We start from the raw sequence: 9,235 nt of genomic DNA, 5'->3' as shown, positions 1-9,235 counted from the left end.
GGGAAAAAAGAATTAAAAAATGAATCACTGGGATCTGAAGACCATAAAGCAGGTGACAGTGTGGAGACAGGAACCTGTTAGATGCCTCCAGAGGAGGATGAAGATTTCCTTAAACCCAGAAGTTTGTGTACATACCAGACGAGAGAAAAAAAAACTGTCAGACTGTATTCCTGACTGATTACGATCTAAAAAGATGCCTCTTCCTCATCATCATCCCCCTCCCATGCCTCAATGGGGTTTTGGAAGCGCATTAATTTTTCTGGAATAAAAGCAATTTTTATTCTAGAATAGATTGTCCACCCAGGGAGCTATTCTCATCGATTTCTCTAGCTAGACAAGCCCTAATATCTGCCCACACATTACTTTCCACAGCAGCACAAGAAAGCATTATTTTGGAATCCCACCCCTTTGTCTCCTTAATCCTCTCCTCTCATCTCCTGGATTCTTCACTCATTGGTACTGTTTGAATCCCTCTCTCAAAGGGACTCCCCTTGCTGGGAAAATGCACAGTGCACTATCAGGAAGCTCAGCTTTAAACTGTGGCTCAAGCGCAGCTGACACTGTTAAAATGTAATCCATGGCATTACAACTGTGGCATCTCCACCCTGCCCCTGGATGGGTTTCTGGACTCCAGTGGGTACTTTGATTGTAGGTGAACTAAGCTTACCTGGTGGGAGGTTTGAGATGAGGAAGGCACATTTCATTCCAAGTATGCAAGGAGCTGGGCCCTTATTTCAAGTTGCTGCTTTGTGACAAAATAATTTTTCAGTTATCACTGGGTCAGAAAGAGAACAGCTGGGTGGCCTGCCCTGGATGTAGTATTTGATCGCATGGAGAGTACTCTAGCAGTTAAAACAGAGCTGCTGCTTTTCTGGGTTTTTGGTTTTTTTTTTTCATAAATTGCTGTGTGCTGTAATTCTAGCTGTGAACTATAATTCTCTCTCTTCATTAGGAAATTACAGCATATAGAGGGGGAAATGTTCTTGAGCTGTCTGCACTTCAGGAGCAGAAATATTACTGATTTAACAGAAATACATTCTTGCTCAGGCAGAATAGCATGTTATATCACTATGGGACTATGCAGACATGGTGGTCTTGGTCCTGGGGGCCAAAAGAAGGAGGGGAGAAGTGAACACCAACATTCAAATCATCCCCTAACTGCCTCTCAACAGAGTGGTCCTGGTGGCTAAAGGAACCTGTTTGAACTTGGAGGAAGTTATACATCTCTTGTTTGCCTGGGTAGTCACTACAAGTTCAGGAGAAGAGCAAAAGGTTAATTGAAGGGTGTGGTTAGTGGGAAAGTGCTTGCCTATCTGAAAAAAATGGAATGATGCATCACACAGAATAAGAAAAGGTGGGGCAATCAACTAATCTAAAATTACTTCATTATCAAGTCGAACGTGTTCCTTTCTTCCATGGGAGGTGGTTCTATGTTGCAATATGATCTTTCCAAAGAGGGAGGGGGAAATGAAGAGGCCTGTTCTCCACAAAGCTCTGTTCAGTCTAGTATTCAATGTCCCGAGTGGCAGGGATCCCATGGCCACACTGTCTGCAGCAGCTCATGAGCGAGAATACCAACCCCATGATTGACTGCTAAGAAGCAGCGCACGAACCCCAAACTGTTTGCAAGTTCCATAATTAGATTTCATCAAGCAAGTAAGAAGTGTAAGCTCCTCAGGCACTATACAGCCTTACCGTGGAGTCACAGACAGTCCCCTTGGGCATTCTGATTTATCTTGCCACCCCAGAAAGCTTGACTCTGATAGATGGTCACTTTACACCAAAGATCACCAAATATCCCAAAGAACCAGTCACTTACCCCTGGTCAATTTGCAGCTTAGATCTCACATCAAAGACAACGCTTGTAGCCAATCCTGTAATGAACTAACTAAAGATTTATCAGCTAGGAAAAAGAAATTAGAGTTACTTACAAGGTTAAAGCAGATAAACATACAAACACACACACACGAGTTTCAGTCTTAGGTTTCAGATGGTGATAGAACTGGTGAAATATGCCAGCTCTCTATGTCCCTTAGAGCTAACCCAGGTTAGTCCTGGGGATCTCTTGCTTAAGTTTAGGAATCTTTGCCCCTTAGAGTTCAAACAGCATAAAAAACCCTAATTCCTTCTGATCAGGAATTTTTAACCCTATGGCCCTAGAGTTCAAGGTGATGGGACGAGCTCTTCTGTATGTAACCACTTCATGGGTGGATGGGGGAGCAATCGACAAGGTCTGTGTTCCACAATGGCCCATTTGGATTCAATCGTTGTTCCTGATGGGCAGGAGATAACACCTGCTGTAGAAATCCAGCATTTTGCATTAAGTGAAGGTTTTTTTCCTGCTTGGTGAGTTACAGAGTTTAAGAAAAAATATTTGACAATTACAGAGCAAACACATAAGTATTACCTTATAGCATAAAATACAGATATTATTAGCAGAATTAATACATGCAGCAGCTGGCAAGACTTCCATAAAGTCTAAACACATTCTTATAACATTAATACCTATTTTAACTATACTCACTCACAGCAAAGCCGGACTGGTTTTGGGCTATGCATTTGTCAGTATTCAGTGAGGTCTGGCAGTGACACACCCACCTTTCCCTGAGGAAGACTATTCCGGAGTTTGATAGTGTTGATTTTGCTGGTTGTATATTTGCTTTCCCTCCTTATCTGACATCTCCCCAGTTTTGCATGTGTTTTCAAAAATAATTGTCAATCTAGAAAGTTCGTTAGCCTTTTCTCTTAGCACTCTCGGATATATCTCCCTGGGCCCCTTTTTTGGGCCCATCTGTGCTACAACTGCAGCCGTCATGTTGAGTTCACCATAGTGAGTTATAAATAATAAGGGTTATTTAGAGTTCTATCTGAAACTCTGAAAGGCTATTTTGACGTGTTAGTGGAAACTGTCTGCTGGGTTTAACTGGGTTCTCAGACTGAATCAGCCTCTGGTGTCCCTAGAATTGTGGTTGTGCAGTCACACCTACCTATCATGTTGCTCATCCATTTCTGAATCAGTGTAATCTGGGAAAATTTGGGCAACTATCCTATAGCAAGCCCTGGGGTAGAGCACCCTGAGAAGGTGGACACAAAGCAGCAGCAGCAACATATAGGGCAATGCACTCTAGGATGTCCGTGGCACAGAGAAATAGAAGAAAGGAAGGAAGACCAGCCAAAATTATTGCATGGACATGGTCGAGAAAGGTTTCCTGTCCACACTGCTGAACCATGAACTTGCCAAAGACTCTGCCACCCTGTGTCCCCATGCTCTAGAAATAACCCTTTATATCACAATGCATCTAATGGAGGTTCACACACATCTTCCTAGTCATTGGTGTTCTGGAGCTTTATTTCTTATTCAATAGAGAACGTAATGGCACACGGTCTGCAAAATGCCAGTAACACTGGTGTGGTCAGGAAAGTTAAAAAGCCACTTCTGCAACAGCCCATGGAGCCAGGAACAAGATATGTTTTGAGTATTCAGGAATCTATAGCATCGTCCGTAGCAAGCAACACTTAATTAACCCCAAAGATACCACTTCAACTGCAAGCCAGCTTCGTTCTCTAATATCTAATGGTGCACTTAGACCCCCTGAAAGAGAGTGGCTTGTACCAACTTGCTGAGGTTCTCACATCAGGGATGAAAGGCTCTGCAAGAGACGTTTGCTGTTAAATAATTCATTATTTGAAATAGCAGATAAATAAACTGCATCAGCATCAATGAAATGGGGGTGAAATCGTGAGGAGTAAATGTCAGAGCAGCTGAATCTGCAGTAGAAAAAAGGGCTGTGGTTTGCGAGGAGCCTTGCAGGCAGGAAGCCAGGGCTCTGTTTGTCCCTGGCCATGGTCAGGGCCATAGATGGTATGTTCCATAAAAGGATGCTGTCACACAAGGAGCCTGTACTTTATCTGTTGTAAAACTGCTGACTTCCACTGCTATCATCCTTCATCTTTTGAATAACAAAGGAGTCACCTTTCTCTTGGTTGATGTAATGTTACTTCCTGAAGTTTTCTAACACCTCTGCCTTATGAGGTCAGTGGAAAGCTATGCCAGTGCACTGGTTAATCAGTAACGAACTTTGGACAGCCGTGTTTGCTGTTTGTGTTTCACGGTAGGGTGCTGTTGGTGTCACTCTTGCCTAAGCAGCAGAAGGTAAATTCTCTTGGCCAGGGACTCTGTCTTCCTATGGGAGAGGCAAGTGCCTAATCCATTGTTGGTGCTACCATAATACAAACAATAATGCAGCCCAATCCCAAATGGGCTCTCATTCAAAATGCTGACCCTCCCCCCACCTCTGGTCCCTCTCATCAGCAGACCAGGTCTCTATTTCCCCTTTGCCTTCATAAATATGGAGCTAGCAATCCATCTCAGCAAGGCCTTCAGGGAACTAAGGCTCCCTCAGCCCGCCCTCCCTTCCCCCCCTGTTTTTCATTGCGATTCTGTCAGCCAGGAGGCTAGGAAAAAATCACATGCTTTTCTGGCATATTCTCCTTCATTGCCAGTTACCCTCACCAAGCAGACTTGAGTGTTATACCCCGTTCCAGCCCAAAGAAAAATCCTGGTTTTCACGTTATCCCTTCCTTCCTTCTGCCCCCCATCCCTTATGGGAGAAGGAAAGGTCCTACACTCATTTAGTGTGATTAAACCTGGAAATATAAAGGAAAAGACAAACAGCATTCCATGAACTGATCACCCTTGTGGCTGTTTTGGAGCAGCATATAAAGGCATAAAAATACAAAAGGGTCACAGCACACTATTACTGAAAAATTGCTCATTTTTACCACATAATTATAAAATAAATCAATTGAAATATAAATATTGTACTTCCATTTCAGTGTATAGTATATAGAGCAGCATAAACAAGTCATTGCATATATGAAATTTTAGTTTGTATTGACTTCGCTACTGCTTTTTATGTAGCCTGCTGTAAAACTAGGCAACTATCTAGATGAGTTGATGTACTCCCTGGAAGACCTCTGTACCCCCAGGGGTATGTGTACGCCTGATTGAGAACCACTGGTCTACACCAGAGCTTCGCAAAGCAGCTGCTGGAAGTCCTTTGCTAAGGCCTGGTCCACACCTAAAACTCAGGTTGACCTAACTGTATTGCTCAGTCAATGTAGCTTTCAGCCAACGTATTTTAAGGCCTCAATTCATTAACCCAGTATGTTAACACACAAAAAACTCCAGGGACTGGCTTTCCTCTTCCCTCCTTCCCTAGACAGAGCCCATTGCTAGGGTTACTGCAGCTAACTGCTGCAGGAAAGATAGTTTCTCCCTAACTGTACAAAGGGGTTCTGTGTGAGCAGCTCCAGTGACCTGCCCTGTTGTTGTTGTTCTGTATCAATGACACTTGAGGTTAACCATTTCTATTAGTTTGAAAATTCTAGAGAAGTTTCCTGGGTATGACAGCAGCAGTGCAGTGAGACAGACACATGCTAGTGGGGCTCAGCCTCTGGTGGTGTGTGTTGCAGCCTCTTCTGTCTGCTGATCTGTCCCACAGCCTGTCTGTCACCTGTGGACCTATTAGCATGGATCATTGGAGCAGAGGCCCATTTTGCAGGTAGGGAAATATTTCCTTGTATGGAAGGTGTTACATTGAACTAAATCCTATTTTGTGTGGTGCCCCAACCCTCCCTTACCTTATTTCTGGGCCAGTCCATTCTCCCTTCTGGGGAATTTGGCTTTGCCATCAGCTGCTCTCCTTTGAATTGAGGCGGAGGGGAATGAAAACTGAAATACAAGATGGTTTCCCAGTAAAGCCTCTGAGAAATCACAGCAGTCATTAGCAGAGGTTATTGGAAAATCAAAGGGCTTGTGTGTGGGAGAGGGAAAGCAGCCAGCCCTTATTGGGATATTTACTACTCTTTTACAAAGCCGTGCTCTCAAATGACTTGTTCTTCAAAACTGAGCACTGGCTAATTCGTCTCCCTCCCGATAACTAGTCTGGAGTCTCCTTTCTGTATTAAGCTGGATATAATTGCTCTGGGGTTCGAAGAGCCAGCATTATATGAAAAATCAGAAGGGTGACTCTAAGGGTATGGTATAATCAGCACTTTTGTGGAGCATGTGAGGAGAGAAAAATAAAAGAATCCAATGTTTAAAGAGCAGAAAAGGCAGTGTAATGTTAAAGAGCACATACAGAATGCTCCTGGCCCCAAACACTCACTACCAGTCCTGATAGGAGAAGAGCTGGAAATTCGCTGCAGCCTCAGAATTTGGAAATCAGCCACACTCCCCCAGTAAACTGACTGATTAGCAGCTAAATCATTGCGCACATTATGGCAGTGAGAGGCTGTGGCTGCTTGTGATCTCGTCCTGCCGCAAATAACAACACTTCATCCCCCTTTCGTGTGGGCTTTATCTGGAGAGTTTCTGCAGCTGCAAAAAGAGTGGCAGTGGATGTGTCTTATGGTGTGAAAATAAGAGCTTGGGCACAGACAATATACCCTAAAATACCATCGCCTCCCCCCACAGTAACTTAGCCCCATGGGGTATGTCTACACTGCAGCTGGGAGCGTGCCTCCCAGCCTGGGTGGAGAGACTTGTGCTAATGGGGCTCAAGCTAAAAACTAGCGCTGTGGATGTGTGGCTCAGGCTCACAAGTTCCCTGAGTTTGAGAGGAACACACACTGCTGCAACACACACACTACTAGTTTTAGCAAGCTAGCTTTAGGCTGAGCCCCACTAGCATGTGTCTGTCTGCCACGGCTGAGAGGCTCGTGTCTTGCTGCAACGCGGACGTCCCCTCAGCGCACGGAAGGGTTAATAGTAAATTATAGTCGTACCAAATTCCAAATAAACGAATCCATGCATTTTGTTGTATTTGTATTTTTTTTTCAATCTCTCTCTCATCCTGTTTCATCTGTAGGAAGCAGCCAGCGCCACTAAGAGTGCTTGGGGAAGTGGGGGGAGGGAAAAGAAGGGGTCTCGCTTCTGTGACAGAGTCACTCCGTCCTGACCGATATAAGAGAGTGGTGCTATATGGGTTCTGGGACGAGGGCTGGCGCAAGCTAAAAGCCCCTCCCCCAGCCTAAGGGGGGAAACTATTGGGCCTGGGACTCAACTCAACAAATGAGAAAACATGGAGGTCAGAGGGCTAAACGGGGGGAACCTGAAGGGGACCCTGAGCAGAGAACCCTGGACAGCACCCACGGCTCCTCAAAAGTAGCTATGGAGTCAGCGGACATGGCCAAGAGGAACTCTGCTTGGAGACGTGATCGGAAATAGGCCCCACAGTCGGAGAGTCACCTCCTCAGCCAACATCCTCTATAAGAGAGTAGTGGTGGGCAGAGAGATCAGCCCTAGAATGGCCAGGGCCCCGTTCTCTCTGCGCTGAAAATGGATTACCTCAGGCTACAGACACCTGAGGCCAGTTAAGACTGCCAGTGACCTTTAAAATGCCCCTACCCCCCTTGGTGAGAGAGGGGAGGAGAGAAAGTTTGGGGGCTTCTTTTGTTTTTCTTAAGAAAACTTCTTGGGCCTTCCGCCATGTAAATAAGGGAAAATAAAACCCGAGTGAAAAGAAAAACCCTCCAGTGTCAGATTGGTTTACTCCAGGCCACCTACCACCCAGGGGAGAAACACTGAGGCTGACAAGGCAAAGGAAGTGCCCGGCCGCACTTCACAAGAGAACAGGACCCGACGCACAAAACAAACTGCCTTCCGCAAGCACAAGCCCTGAGTGGATGGGACATTGTGACTATCTCTGGGATACAGCTGACAGAAACCCAGCTGGAAAGCCCTTTGCTGAGGTTGGGAGGCTCTGAACATAAGTAACACTTGCTACCTTTGCCAAAGGCCTTTTGTGCCCCCTGAGCTGATCAACAGTCAATGAGCTTGCTCTCAAAACCTCACTCTTGTCAGGTCCTCCCAGGGCAGGAGCAGATGATTCACCAAAACCATCAACATCTAAACCATATGGTGGCTTGGAGGAAGCTCTGTAGTTATCTGTCCTGGCCAGCAAGATTCTGCCTGTCTTGCTCACCCACTTTGTGCTGGAGGGGGCCTGCTGTGCTATGGACAGCATTCTTGTGTCTGAGGAGGTAATACTAATACAGCCTTGGAGAGTCCAGATGCAAACTGGAAAACCAGCCCAGCTCTGTTCAAGGAGGTTAATTCAATCATGTAAGCAAGAAGAAGTGTGCTCACAACTATACAAAAAACTCCCCACCCCTGCTCTAGAATATTTTAGGACAAACAACCACAAGAAAAGAAGCATTACATCATCAGGACAAACTCCCATAGTCTGGCGTGTGATCCTGAAGCAAGGACTCTGTTACTTAACAGTTCCTGACACCTGAGGTAATCTTGGGTGATGTCACCTTACGGTTCCAAAATAATTCTCAGGTGTGGCAATTCCATATCTCCCTCACACTGTGACTAAGGATCCCAGCCTGGCAACAGCACACTGGATGGAGATGATCCTTTAGTCCAGCTTTTCTTTGCAGAGAGCCTGAAACACTCCTTGTTTTCCCCAGGTGTGAAGTGGCAGCAGACAAATGTTCATGAAATGCAGCCACCTGGTATGTCGGGGGTTCTAGGGAGCAGCGACCATGGCGTTTTCCATGGATTGTAAAGCTCTTTGTGCATGAAGCTTGATAATGTTCTGCAGCATCTACATTTGTTGCCTGACCAAAGCTGAGATGTCCTGGCTGCTGCTCCTCTCTGCCCTTTTGCCTCTCCCCCCACAACAGATTTCTCCATTCCTGGTCTTGCATGTTGCTCTCAGCTACTTGGCTCTTCCAATCCCTGCGTTCACTGTCAGCAGCTGTAGGATCTCTAAGAACAAATCCTCCCTGGTCTGCTTATTTCTACTCCTGACCATGCCACCTTTCAAGGCCACCATGCCAGAGGCTGCTGATACAGACAGATACAGCATTAGACTTGCTGTCACAACAGAAGGGGAAAGATACAACACTCCCCTGCATTATTCCCATAAACACCTTTCATAAGAAGTGGTATCTGTCACTTTAGCTTTGGCGCACCTTGTTACAGCACCACTCTGCAGCACAAGCCATGGTGAGTAGGCCTAGTGGGGGGGAAGGAGGACAGGGGAAGGTCTGTTGCATGGAAGACTTAACCACTGGGTGCCTCTGTGTGTAAGGAAAGTGCAGTGAATATTGCCAATATTTTCACAGGCAGTGGTGCTTTGGGCTGATATCTCACTCCTGAGGGTGACAAAATCACAGCAGGGTCATCTGCACTTGCCTGGTGGGACTGGTTTGGCTTAAG

The sequence above is a fragment of the Emydura macquarii genome, unplaced genomic scaffold (genome assembly GCF_026122565.2).
Source record: "Emydura macquarii macquarii isolate MOO-44397 ecotype Brisbane River unplaced genomic scaffold, CSIRO-AGI_Emac_v2 contig_1348, whole genome shotgun sequence".
Taxonomy (NCBI): domain Eukaryota; kingdom Metazoa; phylum Chordata; order Testudines; family Chelidae; genus Emydura; species Emydura macquarii.
Note: the sequence above shows the minus strand (reverse complement) of the source record.